We start from the raw sequence: 17,152 nt of genomic DNA, 5'->3' as shown, positions 1-17,152 counted from the left end.
AAAAAAAAAAAAAAAAAAAAAAAAAAAAAAAGATAATATAAATCTCTAACCAGGCTAACTGAGAAAAAGGGAGAGGATACTAGTTACTAACATCAGAAGTGAAAGGAGGGACATCTATTTTATTTAGATCTCAGTACAGATCCCATTGCCATTCAAAGGATAATAAAGGAATATAATGAACAACTCTATGCCCATAATTTGATAGCATACATGAAACGGACCAATTCTTTGAAATGCACAATTTGCCAAAACTCACACAAGAATAAATAGACAATCTGAGTAAGTCCATACCTATTAGAGAAATTGAATCAATAATTAATAACCTTCTAAAACAGCACCAGCTTAGATGAGTTCAACAGTGAATTCTACCAGACATTTAAGGAAGAATTTATACCAATTCTCTACAATTTATTTCAGAGGACAGAAGCAGAAGAAATACTTCCTCACTCATCCCATTACCTTAATACCAAAATCAGACAAAGATGCAATAAGAAAACTACAAACCAATATCTCCCATGAGCATAGATGCAAAGATTCTCAACAAATATTAGCAAACAAAATCCAACAATGTATAAAAAGAATTATACGACATAACCAAATGAGATTTATCTCAGGTATGCAAAGCACGTTCAACATTTGATTTTCAAATAATGTAATCCATTATATAAACAGACTAAAAAGAAAAACTACATAATCATATCAATAGATACAGAAAAACTTGACAAAATCCAACACCTATTCATGACAAAACTCAGTAAACTAGGAATACAGAGGAATTTCCTTAACTTAATAAAGAATTTCTATAAAAACTTATAGTTAACATCATATTTAATGGTGAGAAAGAAGGTACCAGGGAAAGACTATCTTTGTTCACAGATGACATGATCATCTATGTAGAAAACCCAAAATAATAGACAAAAAAAAAATGAACAAACAAACAAAAAACCCTGGAACTAATAAGATGTTGTAGCAAGGTTGAAGGATATAGGGTTAATATACAAGTCAATCACTTTTAAATACACAAGCAATGAACAAATGAAATTTGAAATAACAAACACAGTATCATTTAATAATAATATAAACACCCCAAAATATGAAATACTTAGGTATAAATCTAACAAAATGTGTTTAATATCTATATAAGGGACTACAAAAATCTGATGAATGAAATCAAGAACTAAATGAATGGAGAGCTATTCCATGTGCAGGGATAAGGAAGACTCAATATTGTCAAGATGTTAGTTCTTCCCAACTTGATCTATAGATTTAATGCAGTTACAATCAAAATCCCAGAAAGTTATTTTGTAGATATTGACAAACTGATTCTAAAGTTTATATGGAGAAGCCAAAGACCCAGAATAGCCAACACAATATTGAAGGAAAAGAACAAGGTTGGAGGACGGACACTACCCTACTTCAAGACTTATTATAAAGCTATAGTAATCAAGACAATGTGAAACTGGAGAAAGAATAGACAAATATATCATTGGAACAGAACAAAGAGTCCAAAAAATAGACCCATGTAATGTAGTAAACTGATCTTTGACAAACGAGCAAAGACAATACAATGGAGCAAAGACAGTCTTCAACAGCTGGTGCTGGAACAACTGGATATCCACATGCAAAAAAATGAATCCAGACGTAGAACTTACATCTGCCAAAAATATAGCATAAGAGAAAACCTAGATGACCTTAGATATAGCAATGACTTTTTAGATAAAACATCAAAGGCATCATCCAAGAAAAAATTGATAAGCTGGACTTCATTAAAATTTAAATTTTCTGCTCTGTGAAAGACAATGTCAAGCAATGTCAAGCAAATGAGAAGGGAAGACACAGACTGAGAGAAAATATTTGCAAAAGATACATCTGTTATCCAAAATATACAAAGAACCCTTGAAACTCAACAATAAGAAATAATTCGATTGAAAAATGGACCAGACTTTAACAGAAACCTCACCAAAGAAGACAGATGATAAGCATATGAAAAGATGCTCTACACCATATGTCATCAGGAAAATGCAAATTAAAACAACAATGAGATAACCACTACGCACCTATTAGAATGGCCAAAATGCAGAACGCTGGCAACATCAAATGCTGGTGAGGGTGTAGAGCAATAGAAACTTTCACATATTGCTGTGGGAATGTGAAATGGTACTGACACTTTGGAAGATAGTGTGGTAATTTCTTACAAAATTAAACATACTTTTACCATGCAATCCAGCAATCGCATTCCTTGATAATTACCCAAAGGAGCTGAAAACTAACATCCATATAAAAACCTGCACCTAGATGTTTATAGCAGCTTTATTCATAATTACCAAAAGTTGGAAGCAAATAAGATATCCTTCAGTACGTTAATAGATAAATTGTGGTACATACAAACAATGGAATATGATTCAGTGTTAAAAAACAATGGGCTATCAAGCCATGAAAGGACATGGAAGAAACTTACATGCATGTTACCAAGTAAAAGAAGGAAATCTGAAAAGCCTACATACTAAATGATTCCAACTAGAGGACATCCTAGAAAAGGCAAAACTATAGAGACAGTAGAAAGGTCCAGGTTGAGAAAGGAAGGATGAATAGATGGAGGAAAGAGGATGTTGAGGGCAGTGAAAACACTCTGTATGATAAAATAAAGATGGATTGTCTACACCCATAGAATATACAGCACCAAGAGTGAACTGCGATGTAACCTATGGACTTTGGGTGACTAGGATGTATCAATGTATGTTCATCAGTTTTAATACATGTACCACTCTGATGGTGGATGTTGGTAATGGGGGAGGCTGTACACGTGGGGGCAGGAGGTATATGGGGAAGATCTGTATCTTCCCCTCAATTTTCTGTGAACCTAAAACTGCTTTAAAAAATAGTCTTTAAAAAAAGACTGTTTTCCTCTTTAGCTCTTTAAAATACATATGACTGTTTAAAGCAAAAGCTATAACATTGTCTGTGTGGTGTTCAATACATGTAGGAGTAATACATATGACCACTGTAACATGAAGAACAGTGAGGGGATATAAAGGGACATATATGACTGCCAAGTTTCTATACTTTATATGATGTAATATAATAGTAACTCTAAGCAGATGTGAAAGTTTAGGTATGTAAATCCCTAGAGCAACCACTAAAAATTTACACTTGAAAAAAGTCTAAGCTACAAGATATAAATTAATAAAAAATAGTAAAAAAAAAAATTCAATAACCCAAGAGAAGGAAGAAAACATGGAACAGAGGAACAAAAAATGAAGTGACAAAGAGAAAAAGAGTTACAATGGTAGACTTAAACTAAACCACATAAAAACATATTAAATGTTAATGGTGTAAGAAGTCTACTTATGACAGAGTTCATAAAGAACTGCGACTCACTATATGCTTCTTACAATAGACACATTTAAAATATAAAGACACAGATAGGTAGAAAGTAAATGGATGGGAAAATATATATTACATGACCCACAAACATACCAAGCTTGGAGTGGCTACATTAATGTCATATACCACAGAGTTTAAGGCAAAGAGTATTACTAGAAATAAAGAGATATTTTAAAATGATTAAAAGGATTAGTCATGAGGATGACACAAAAAGTATAAAAAGTAAACACCTAATAATGGAATCTCAAAATATGTGAGGCAATACTTGAAAGAATTTGAGGAGATTTAGACAGCTACACAATCACAATAAGATATTGTTAACACCCTGTTACAGAAATTCTTATACCAACTAGACAAAATAATCTGTAACAATCAAGAAGATGTGAACATCACTGTAAACTACCTCCACCAAGTTAACATTTATAGGCCACTACATCAAGCAACAGCTGAATTATATTTCAGCATTTATATAAACAGCATTTCAGGAGTACATGTTACATTAACCAAGATAGGTCTTATTTGGGGCCATAAAACAAATCTCAATAAATTTAATAAGGATTAAAATTATAAGGAGTGTGTTTTCTACTTATGTACTAGAATTCTCCAGAGGGAAAAAAAAAGATAGAATGTGAGTGTATCTATATCTATATCTATATATATAGATATATACCCATCTATAAACATATACATATACATGTAGCTAGCTAGCTAGCTAGCTCACTATCTAGAGAGAGAGAGAGATTTTGAGGAATTGGTTCACATGATTGTGGAGCCTGGCAAATCCAGAATATACAGGACAGGCCAGCAGGCTGGAGCACAGGGAAGAGTTAAAGTTACAGGGTCAAGTTTGAAGACTTCCTGGAGGCAGAATCCTTCTTACTCAGGGGACCTCTTTTCTCTCAAGACCTTCAAATATTTAGATAAGTTCTACCCACATTATGAGGGTAATCTGCTTTACTCAGAGTTTTCTAATTTAAATGCTAATAACATCTAAAAACTACCTTTATAGCAATGTCTACACTGATGTTTGACCAAAATCTAGGTAAGGTGGTGTAGCCAAGTTGACATGCAAAACTAGCCATCACAAACTACAACAGAGTTGAATGGGAAAGCAATAGTAATAAGACATCTAGGAAACCCCAAATAACTAGAAATTAAACCATACAGTTCAAAATCATTCATAGGACAAAGACAAAATCACAAGGGAAATTATCAAATATTTTAAATTGAATGGCAATAAAAATAAAACACATCAAAATTTGTGGGATGTAGTTAAAGCACTATGTGGAAGAAAACAAATAACTTTAAATGCTTGTATTAGAATACAATATCTAAAATCAGTGAACTCAGAAAATTGCAGACCAATAACTCTGATAAAGATAGATGCAAAAATACTCAACAAAATACTAGCAAACTGAATCTAACAACACATTAAAAGGATCACACACCATGATCAAGTAGGATTTAACCCATGGATGCAAGGATTCTTCAATACATGCAAATCAATCAATGTGATACACCACACTAACATATTGAAGAATAAAAACCATATGATCATCTCAATAGATGCAGAAAAAGCTTTTGACAAAGTTAAACACCAATTTACAATAAAAAACTCTTCAGAAAGTGGGCTTAGAGAGAAACAACCTCAACATAATGAAGAGCATATATGACAAACCTACAGCTAACATCATACTATGTTGAAAAGCTGAAAGCATTTCCTCTAAGATCAGGAACAAGACAAGGATGTGCACTCTCACTACTTTTATTCAACAAAGTTTTGGAAGCCCTAGCCATGGCTATCAGAGAAGAAAAATAAATAAAAGGAATCCAAATTGGAAAAGAAAAAGTAAAACTCTCACAGTTTGCAGATGATGTGATACTATACATAGGAAATCCTAAAGATGCCACAAGAAAACTACTAGAGCTTATCAATGAATTGGGTAAAGATGCAGGATACAAAATTAATACACAAAAATCTCTTGCATTTCTATACACTAATAATGAAAGGTCAGAAAGAGAGATTAAGGAAATAATCCTATTTACTATCACATCAAAAAGAATAAAATACCTAGGAATAAACCTTCCTAAGGAGGCAAAAGACCTGTACTCAGAAAACTATAAGATGCTGATGAAGGAAATAAAAGACGAGAAAGATGGAGAGATATACCATGTTTGATTGGAAGAATCAATATTGTGAAAATTACTATACTACCCAAAGCAATCTACAGATTCAGTGCAATCCCCATCGAGTTACCAATGGCATTTTTCACAGAATTAGAACAAAAATGTTTACAATTTGTATGGGAACACAAAAGACCCTGAATAGTCAAAGCAATCTTGAGAAAGGAAAAGGAGCTGGAGGAATCACACTCCCTGACTTCAGACTATACAGTAAGTTCCCTACATACAAATGAGTTCCATTCTGAGAGTGTGTTCAATTTGTTTGCTAAGTCCAAAAAAGTTAGCCTAACACAGTCACCTATATAGCACTATACTATAATAGTTTACAATACATCTCACACAAATAATACATAAAAAAATAACAAATACAGGAGTCAAGATGGCATACTAGGAGGATGTGGAATTTGCATCTCCTCACAACTAGGGCACCTACCAGGCAATGGAGGGGGACCATGAACACCTAAGGGGACAGGAGGAAACCCCAGCAGCCAGCTTGCGGAATCTTGGTTCCCAGGCTGAGGTCGGGCCCAGCTCCTGTGGTGGGAGATCCAAGTCCAAACTGCTGGACTAACAGAACCTCAGACCGCAGGGAATATCAGTTGGAGAGAGGCCTCCTGGAGGTCCTCATCTCAGCGCCAGGACAAGGCTCTATTTAACAGCCTGCAAACTCCAGTGCTAGAAACATCAGGCCAAACAAACAGTGAAACAGGAAAACAACACCACCTATCAAAAAAAAAAAAAAAAAAAAAGAAACAACAGAACATATGTTACAGATGAAGAAGCAAGGTAAAACCTACAAGACCAAATAAATGAAGATGAAATAGGTAACCTACCTGAAAAAGAATTCAGAGTAACGATAGTAAAGATGATCCAAAATCTCAAAAAAGAATGAAGAAAATACAAGAAACATTTAACAAGGATCTAAAAGAACTAAAGAGCAAAAAACAGGATGAACAACACAATTACTGAAATTAAAAATACTCTAGAAGAAATCAATAACCAAATAACTGAGGCAGACAAATGGATAACTGAGCTGGAAGATAAAATGGTGGAACTAACTGCCAGGGAGCAGAATAAAGAAAAAAGAATGAAAAGAATTGAGGACAGTCTCAGAGACCTCTGGGACAGCATTAAAAGCCCGACCATTCGAATTATAGGGGTCCCAGAAGAAGAACAGAAAGAGAAAGGGTCTGAGAAAATATCTGAAGAGATTATAGTTGAAAACTCCCCTAACGTGGGAAAGGACGTGGTCAATCAAGTCCAAGAAGCACAGAGAGTACCATACAGGATAAACCCGAAGAGAAACATGCCGAGACACATATTAATCAAACTATCAAAAATTAAATACAAAGAACAAATATTAAAAGCAGCAAGGGAAAGGCAACAAATAACACACAAGGGAATCCCCATAAGGTTAACAGCTGATTATTCAGCAGAAACTCTGCAATCCAGAAGGGATTGGCAGGACATACTTAAAGTGATGAAAGGGAAAAGCCTAAAACAAAGATTACTCTACCCAGCAAGGATCTCATTCAGATTCAATGGAGAAATTAAAACCTTTACAGATAAGCAAAAGTTAAAAGAATTCAGCACCACCAAACCAGCTTTACAAATACTACAGGAACTTCTCTAGGCAGGAAACACAAGAGAAGTCTTTAGAGCTACAAAAACAAACCCCCCAAATTAAGAAAATGGTAATAAGAACTTATATATCAATAATTGCCTTCAATGTAAATGGATTAAATGCTCCCACCAAAAGACACAGACTGGCTGAATGGATGCAAAAACAAGACCCATACATATGCTGTCTACAAGAGACTCACTTCAGACCTAGGGATATACACAGACTGAAAGTGAAGGGATGGAAAAAATTTTTCCATGCAAATGGAAATCAAAAGAAAGCAGGAGTAGCAATTCTCATATCATACTTTAAAATAAAGGCAATGACAAGAGACAAAGCAGGAGACTACATAATGATCAAGGGATCAATCCAGGAAGAAGATATAACAATTGTAAATATTTATGCACCCAACATAGGAGCACCTCAATATATAAGGCAAATGTTACTAGACATAAAAGGGGATATTGACAGTAACACAATCATAGTAGGGGACTTTAACACCCTACTTTCACCAATGGACACATCATCCAAAATGAAAATAAATAATGAAACACAAGTTTTAAATGATACATTAAACAAGATAGGGGGCGGTGGAAAGATGGCGGAGGAGTAAGACGCGGAGATCACCTTCCTCCCCACAAATACACCAGAAATACATCTACATGTGGAACAACTCCTACAGAACACCTACTGAATGCTGGCAGAAGACCTCAGACCTCCCAAAAGGCAAGAAACTCCCCACGTATCTGGGTAGGGCAAAAGAAAAACTTAATTAAAAACAGAGACAAAAGAATAGGGACGGCACCTGCACCAGTGGGAGGGAGCTGTGAAGGAGGAAAGGTCTCCACACACTAGGAAGCCCCTTCGCGGGCAGAGATTGCGTGAGGCGGAGCGGGGAGCTTCGGAGCCGCGGAGGACAGCACAGCAACAGGGGCGCGGAGGGCAAAGCGGGGAGATTCCCGCACAGAGGATCAGGGCCGACCGGCACTCACCAGCCCGAGAGGCTTGTGTGCTCACCCGCCGGGGCGGGCGGGGCTGCGAGCTGAGGCTCGGTTTCGGTTTCGGTCGGAGCTCAGGGAGAGGACTGGGGTTGGCGGCTTGAACATAGCCCGAAGGGGTTAGTGCGCCACGGCTAGCCGGGAGGGAGTCCGGGGAAAAGGCTGCACCTGCTGAGGAGGCAAGAGACTTTTTCTTGCCTCTGTGTTTCCTGGTGCGTGAGGAGAGGGGTTTTAAGAGCGCTGCCTAAAGGAACTCCAGAAACGGGCGCGAGCCGCGGCTAAAAGCACGGACCCCAGAGACGGGCAGGAGACGCTAAGGCTGCTGCTGCCACCACCAAGGGGCCTGTGTGCGAGCACAGGTCACTATCCACACCCCTCTTCCGGGGAGCCTGTGCAGCCCACCACTGCCAGGTTCCCGGGATCCAGGGACAATTTCTCAGGGAGAACACACGGCGGGCCTCAGGCTGGTGCAACGTCACGCTGGCCTCTGCCACCGCAGGCCTGCCCCGCACTCCGTGCCCCTCCCTCCCCCCGGCCAGAGTGTGCCAGAGCCCCCGAGTCAGTGGCTCCTTTAACCCCGTCCTGTCTGAGCAAAAAACAGACGCCCTCCAGCGACCTACACGCAGAGGCAGGGCCAAATCGAAAGCTGAGCCCCTGTGAGCTGTGAGAACAAAGAAGAAAAAGGGAAATCTCTCCCAGCAGCCTCAGAAACAGCGGATTAAAGCTACACAATCAATTTGATGTACCCTGCCTCTGTGGAATACATGAATAGACAGCGAATCATCCCAAATTGAGGAGGCGGACTTCTAGAGCAAGATCTATGATTTTTTCCCCTTTTCCTCTTTTTGTGAATGTGTATGTGTATGCTTCTGTGTGAGATCTTGTCTGTATAGGTTTGCTTCCACCATTTGTCCCAGCGTTCTATCCGACCATTTTTTTTTTTATTTTTTTCTTAATAATTAATTTTAATTTAAAGAACTCTATTATACTTTACCTTCTTTCTATCTTTCCTTCCTTCCTTCCCTTTTTGAGACAACGAATCGTCCCAAATTGAGGAGGTGGACTTGGAGAGCAAGTTTTATGATTTTTTCCACTTTACCTCTTTTTGTGAGGGTATATGTGTATGCTTCTATGTAAGATTTTGTCTCTATAACTTTGCTTCCACCATTTGTCCTAAGGTTCTATCCGTCCCTTTTTTTTTCTCTAAAAAATTATTTTTTAATTCAATAACTTTATTATATTTTATTTTATTTTACTGTATCTTCTTTCTTCCTGTATTTTTCCTTCCTTCCCTCATTCCTTCCTTCCTTTCCTCCTCCCTCCCTCCCTCCTTTCTTTCCTTCTTACCTTCTTCCTTTCTTTTCTTCTTTCTTCCTTGCTTCCGTTCCCTCCTTCCTTCCTTCCCTCCTCTCTTTCTTTCTTTCTTTCTTTCTTTCCTATTTCCTCCTACTTATACTAATTCTCTCTACTTTCTCTCCCTTTTATTCTGAGCCGAGTGGATGAAAGGCTCTTGCTGCTCCAGCCAGGAGTCAGGACTCTGCCTCTGAGGTGGGAGAGCCAACTTCAGAACACTCGTCAAGAAGAGACCTCCCAGCCCCACATAATATCAAACGGCGAAAATCTCCCAGAGATCTCCATCTCAACACCAGCACCCAGCTTCACTCAACGACCAGCAAGCTACAGTGCTGGACAACCTATGCCAACCATATAGCAAAACAGGAACACAACCCCACCCACTAGCAGAGAGGCTGCCTAAAATCATAATAAGTCCACAGACACCCCAAAACACACCACCAGACGTGGACCTGCCCACTAGAGAGACAAGATCTAGCCTCATACACCACAACACAGCCACTAGTCCCCTCCACCAGGAAGCCTACACAACGCACTGAACCAACCTTAGCCACTGGAGACAGACATCAAAAACAACGGGAGCTACGAACTTGCAGCCTGCAAAAAGGTGAACCCAATCACAGTAAGATAAGCAAAATGAGAAGACAGAAAAACACACAGCAGATGAAGGAGCAGGATAAAAACCCACCAGACCTAACAAATGAAGAGGAAATAGGCAGTCTACCTGAAAAAGAGTTCAGAATAATGATAGTAAAGATGATCCAAAATCTTGGAAATAGAATGGACAAAATGCAAGAAGCAGTTAACAAGGACCTAGAAGAAATAAAGATGAAACAGACAATGATGAACAACACAATAAATGAAATGAAAAATACTCTAGATGGGATCAATAGCAGAATAAATGAGGCAGAAGAACGGATAAGTGACCTGGAAGATAAAATAGTGGAAATAACTACTGCAGAGCAGAATAAAGAAAAAAGAATGAAAAGAACTGAGGACAGTCTCAGAGACCTCTGGGACAACATTAAACGCACCAACATTCGAATTATAGGGGTTCCAGAAGAAGAAGAGAAAAAGAAAGGGACTGAGAAAATATTTGAAGAGATTATAGTTGAAAACTTCCCTAATATGGGAAAGGAAATCGTTAATCAAGTCCAGGAAGCACAGAGAGTCCCATACAGGATAAATTCAAGGAGAAATACGCCAAGACACATATTAATCAAACTGTCAAAAACTAAATACAAAGAAAGCATATTAAAAGCAGCAAGGGAAAAACAACAAATAACACACAAGGGAATCCCCATAAGGTTAACAGCTGATCTCTCAGCAGAAACTCTACAAGCCAGAAGGGAGTGGCAGGACATACTGAAAGTGATGAAGGAGAAAAACCTGCAACCAAGATTACTCTACCCAGCAAGGATCTCATTCAGATTTGATGGAGAAATTAAAACCTTTACAGACAAGCAAAAGCTGAGAGAGTTCAGCACCACCAAACCAGCTTTACAACAAATGCTAAAGGAACTTCTCTAGACAAAAACACAAGAGAAGGAAAAGTCCTATAATAACGAACCCAAAACAATTTAGAAAATGGGAATAGGAACATACATATCGATAATTACCTTAAATGTAAATGGACTAAATGCTCCCACCAAAAGACACAGATTGGCTGAATGGATACAAAAACAAGACCCATATATATGCTGTCTACAAGAGACCCACTTCAGACCTAGAGACACATACAGACTGAAAGTAAGGGGATGGAAAAAGATATTCCATGCAAATGGAAACCAAAAGAAAGCTGGAGTAGCAATTCTCATATCAGACAAAATAGACTTTAAAATAAGGACTATCAGAAGAGACAAAGAAGGACACTACATAATGATTAAGGGATCGATCCAAGAAGAAGATATAACAATTGTAAATATTTATGCACCCAACATAGGAGCACCTCAATACATAAGGCAAAAACTAGCAGCCATAAAAGGGGAAATCGACAGTAACACATTCATAGTAGGGGACTTCAACACCCCACTTTCACCAATGGACAGATCATCCAAAATGAAAATAAATAAGGAAACACAAGCTTTAAATGATACATTAAACAGGATGGACTTAATTGATATTTATAGGACACTCCATCCAAAAACAACAGAATACACATTTTTCTCAAGTGCTCATGGAACATTCTCCAGGATAGATCATATCTTGGGTCACAAATCAAGCCTTGGTAAATTTAAGAAAATTGAAATTATATCAAGTATCTTTTCCGACCACAACGCCATGAGATTAGATATCAATTATAGGAAAAGAGCAGTAAAAAATACAAACACATGGAGGCTAAACAATACACTACTTAGTAACGAAGTGATCACTGAAGAAATCAAAGAGGAAATTAAAAAATACCTAGAAACAAATGACAATGGAGATACAACGACCCAAAACCTATGGGATGCAGCAAAAGCAGTTCTAAGAGGGAAGTTTATAGCAATACAAGCCCACCTTAAGAAGCAGGAAACATCTCGAATAAACAACCTAACCTTGCACCTCAAGCAATTAGAGAAAGAAGAACAAAAAAACCCCAGAGTTAGCAGAAGGAAAGAAATCATAAAAATCAGATCAGAAATAAATGAAAAAGAAATGAAGGAAACAATAGCAAAGATCAATAAAACTAAAAGCTGGTTCTTTGAGAAGATTAACAAAATTGATAAACCATTAGCCAGACTCATCAAGAAAATAAGGGAGAAGACTCAAATCAATAGAATCAGAAATGAAAAAGGAGAAGTAACAACTGACACTGCAGAAATACAAAAAATCATGAGGGATTACTACAAGCAACTCTATGCCAATAAAATGGACAATCTGGAAGAAATGGACAAATTCTTAGAAATGCACAAACTGCCAAGACTGAATCAGGAAGAAATAGAAAATATGAACAGACCAATCACAAACACTGAAATTGAAACTGTGATTAAAAATCTTCCAACAAACAAAAGCCCAGGACCAGATGGCTTCACAGGCGAATTCTATCAAACATTTAGAGAAGAGCTAACACCTATTCTTCTCAAACTCTTCCAAAATATAGCAGAGGGAGGAACACTCCCAAACTCATTCTACGAGGCCACCATCACCTTGATACCAAAACCAGACAAGGATGTCACAAAGAAAGAAAACTACAGGCCAATATCACTGATGAACATAGATGCAAAAATCCTCAACAAAATACTAGCAAACAGAATCCAACAGCACATTAAAAGGATCATACACCATGATCAAGTGGGGTTTATTCCAGGAATGCAAGGATTCTTCAATATACGCAAATCTATCAATGTGATTAACCATATTAACAAATTGAAGGAGAAAAACCATATGATCATCTCAATAGATGCAGAGAAAGCTTTTGACAAAATTCAACACCCATTTATGATAAAAACCCTGCAGAAAGTAGGTGTAGAGGGAACTTTCCTCAATATAATAAAGGCCGTATATGACAAGCCCACAGCCAACATCATCCTCAATGGCGAAAAACTGAAAGCATTTCCACTAAGGTCAGGAACAAGACAAGGTTGCCCACTCTCACCACTCTTATTCAACATAGTTTTGGAAGTTTTAGCCACAGCAATCAGAGAAGAAAAGGAAATAAAAGGAATCCAAATCGGAAAAGAAGAAGTAAAGCTGTCACTGTTTGCAGATGACATGATACTATACATAGAGAATCCTAAAGATGCTACCAGAAAACTACTAGAGCTAATCAATGAATTTGGTAAAGTAGCAGGATACAAAATTAATGCACAGAAATCTCTGGCATTCCTATATACTAATGATGAAAAATCTGAAAGTGAAATCAAGAAAACACTCCCATTTACCATTGCAACAAAAAGAATAAAATATCTAGGAATAAACCTACCTAAGGAGACAAAAGACCTGTATGCAGAAAATTATAAGACACTGATGAAAGAAATTAAAGATGATACAAACAGATGGAGAGATATACCATGTTCTTGGATTGGAAGAATCAACATTGTGAAAATGACTCTACTTCCCAAAGCAATCTATAGATTCAATGCAATCCCTATCAAACTACCACTGGCATTTTTCACAGAACTAGAACAAAAAATTTCACAATTTGTATGGAAACACAAAAGACCCCGAATAGCCAAAGCAATCTTGAGAACAAAAAATGGAGCTGGAGGAATCAGGCTGCCTGACTTCAGACTATACTACAAAGCTACAGTAATCAAGACAGTATGGTACTGGCACAAAAACAGAAAGATAGATCAATGGAATAGGATAGAAAGCCCAGAGATAAACCCATGCACATATGGTCACCTTATCTTTGATAAAGGTGGCAGGAATATACAGTGGAGAAAGGACAGCCTCTTCAATAAGTGGTGCTGGGAAAATTGGATAGGTACATGTAAAAGTATGAGATTAGATCACTCCCTAACACCATACACAAAAATAAGCTCAAAATGGATTAAAGACCTAAATGTAAGGCCAGAAACTATCAAACTCTTAGAGGAAAACATAGGCAGAACACTCTATGACATAAATCACAGCAAGATCCTTCTTGACCCATCTCCTAGAGTAATGGAGATAAAAACAAAAATAAACAAATGGGACCTAATGAAACTTCAAAGCTTTTGCACAGCAAAGGAAACCATAAACAAGACCAAAAGACAGCCCTCAGAATGGGAGAAAATATTTGCAAATGAATCAACTGACAAAGGATTAATCTCTAAAATTTACAGGCAGCTCATGCAGCTCAATAACAAAAAAATAAACAACCCAATCCAAAAATGGGCAGAAGACCTAAATAGACATTTCTCCAAAGAAGATATACAGACTGCCAACAAACACATGAAAGAATGCTCAACATCATTAATCATTAGAGAAATGCAAATCAAAACTACAATGAGATATCATCTCACACCAGTCAGAATGGCCATCATCAAAAAATCTAGAAACAATAAATGCTGGAGAGGGTGTGGAGAAAAGGGAACACTCTTGCACTGCTGGTGGGAATGTGAATTGGTTCAGCCACTATGGAGAACAGTATGGAGGTTCCTTAAAAAACTACAAATAGAACTACCATATGACCCAGCAATCCCACTACTAGGTATATACCCTGAGGAAACCAGAATTCAGAAAGAGTCATGTACCAAAATGTTCATTGCAGCTCTATTTACAATAGCCCGGAGATGGAAACAACCTAAGTGCCCGCCGTCGGATGAATGGATAAAGAAGATGTGGCACATATATACAATGGAATATTACTCAGCCATAAAAAGAAACGAAATTGAGCTATTTGTAATGAGGTGGATAGATCTAGAGTCTGTCATACGGAGTGAAGTAAGTCAGAAAGAGAAGGACAAATACCGTATGCTAACACATATATATGGAATTTAAGAAAAAAAAATGTTATGAAGAACCTAGGGGTAAAACAGGAATAAAGACAGAGACCTACTGGAGAACAGACTTGAGGATATGGGGAGGGGGAAGGGTGAGGTGTGATAGGGCGAGAGAGAGACATGGACATATATATACTAACAAACGTAAGGTAGATAGCCAGTGGGAAGCAGCCGCATGGCACAGGGAAACCGGCTCGGTTCTTTGTGGCTGTCTGGAGGGGTGGGATAGGGAGGGTGGGAGGGAGGGAGACAAAGAGGGAAGAGATATGGGAACATATGTATATGTATAACTGATTCACTCTGTTATAAAGCAGAAACTAACACACCATTGTAAAGCAATTATACCCCAATAAAGATGTTAAAAAAAAAAAAAAAACAAGATGGACTTAATTGATATTTATAGGACATTCCATTCAAAAACAACAGAATGCACATTCTTCTCAAGTGCTCATGGAACATTCTCCAGGATAGACCATATCTTGGGTCACAAATCAAGCCTTGGTAAATTTAAGAAAATTGAAATTGTATCAACTGTCTTTTCTGATCACAACGCTATGAGACTAGATGTCAATTACAGGAAAAAATCTGTAAAAAATACAAACACATAGAGGCTAAACAGTACACTACCTAATAAACAAGAAATCACTGAAGAAATCAAGGAAGAAATTAAAAAATACCTAGAAACAAATGACAATGAAAACACGATGTCCCAAAACCTATGGGATGCATCAAAAGCAGCTCTAAGAGGGAAGCTTATAGCAATACAATCCTACCTCAAGAAACAAGAAACCTCTCAAATAAACAACCTAACCTTACACCTAAAGCAATTTGAGAAAGAAGAACAAAAAAAACCCAGAGTTAGCAGAAGGGAAGAAATCATAAAGATCAGATCAGAAATAAATGAAAAAGAAATGAAGGAAACAATAACAAAGACCAGTAACACTAAAAGCTGGTTCTTTGAGAAGATAAACAAAATTGATAAACCGTTAGCCAGACTCACCAAGAAAAAAAAGGAAGACTCAAATCAACAGAATTAGAAATTAAAAAGGAAAAGCAACAACTGACACTGCAGAAATACAAGGGATCATGAGAGATTATTACAAGCAACTGTATGCCAATAAAATGGACAACCTGGAAGAAATGGACAAATTCTTAGAAAAGTATAAGCTTCCAAGATTGAACCAGGAAGAAATAGAAAATATAAACAGACAAATCACTGAAATTGAGAATGTGATTAAAAGTCTTCCTACAAACAAAAGCCCAGGACCAGATGGCTTCACAGGCGAATTCTACCAAAAATGTAGAGAAGAGCTAACACCTATGCTTCTCAAACTCTTCAAAGATGTAGCAGAGGGAGGACCACTCACAATTTCATTCTATGAGGCCACCATCACCCTGATACCAAATTAGACAAAGATGTCACAAAAAAAGAAAACTAAAGGCCAATATATCTGATGAACATAGATGCAAAAATCCTCAACAAAATATTAGCAAACAGAGTCCAACAGCACATTAAAAGGATCATACACCATGATCAAGTGGGATTTATCCCAGGAATGCAAGGATTCTTCAATATATGCAAATCAATCAATGTGATACACTATAAAAACAAACTGAAGGATAAAAACCGTATGATAATTTCAATAGATGCAGAAAGAGCTTTCAACAAAATTCAACACCAATTTATAATAAAAACTCTCCAGAAAGTAGGCATAGAGGGAACTTACCTCAACATAATAAAGGCAATATATGACAAACCCACAGCCAACATTGTTCTCAGTGGTGAAAAGCTGAAACCATTTCCACTAAGATCAGGAACAAGACAAGATTGTCCACTCTCTCCACTATTATTCTACGTAGCTTTGGAAGTTTTAGCCACAGGAGTCAGAGAAGCAAAAGAAATAAAAGGAACACAAACTGGAAAAGAAGAAATAAAGCTGTCACTGTTTGCAGATGACATGCTACAATACATAGAGAATCCTAAAGATGCTACCAGAAAACTACTAGAGCTAATCAATGAATTTGGTAACCTAGTACATTACAAAATTAATGCACAGAAATCTCTTGCATTCCTATACACTAATGATGAAAAATCTGAAAGGTAAATTAAGGAAACACTCCCATTTACCATTGCAACAAAAAGAATAAAATACCTAGGAATAAACCTACCTAAGTAGACAAAAGACCTGTATGCAGAAAATTAT

This window comes from Lipotes vexillifer, unplaced genomic scaffold (assembly GCF_000442215.2).
Source record: "Lipotes vexillifer unplaced genomic scaffold, Lipotes_vexillifer_v1.1 scaffold1396, whole genome shotgun sequence".
Taxonomy (NCBI): domain Eukaryota; kingdom Metazoa; phylum Chordata; class Mammalia; order Artiodactyla; family Lipotidae; genus Lipotes; species Lipotes vexillifer.
This window is presented reverse-complemented; position numbering follows the sequence as displayed.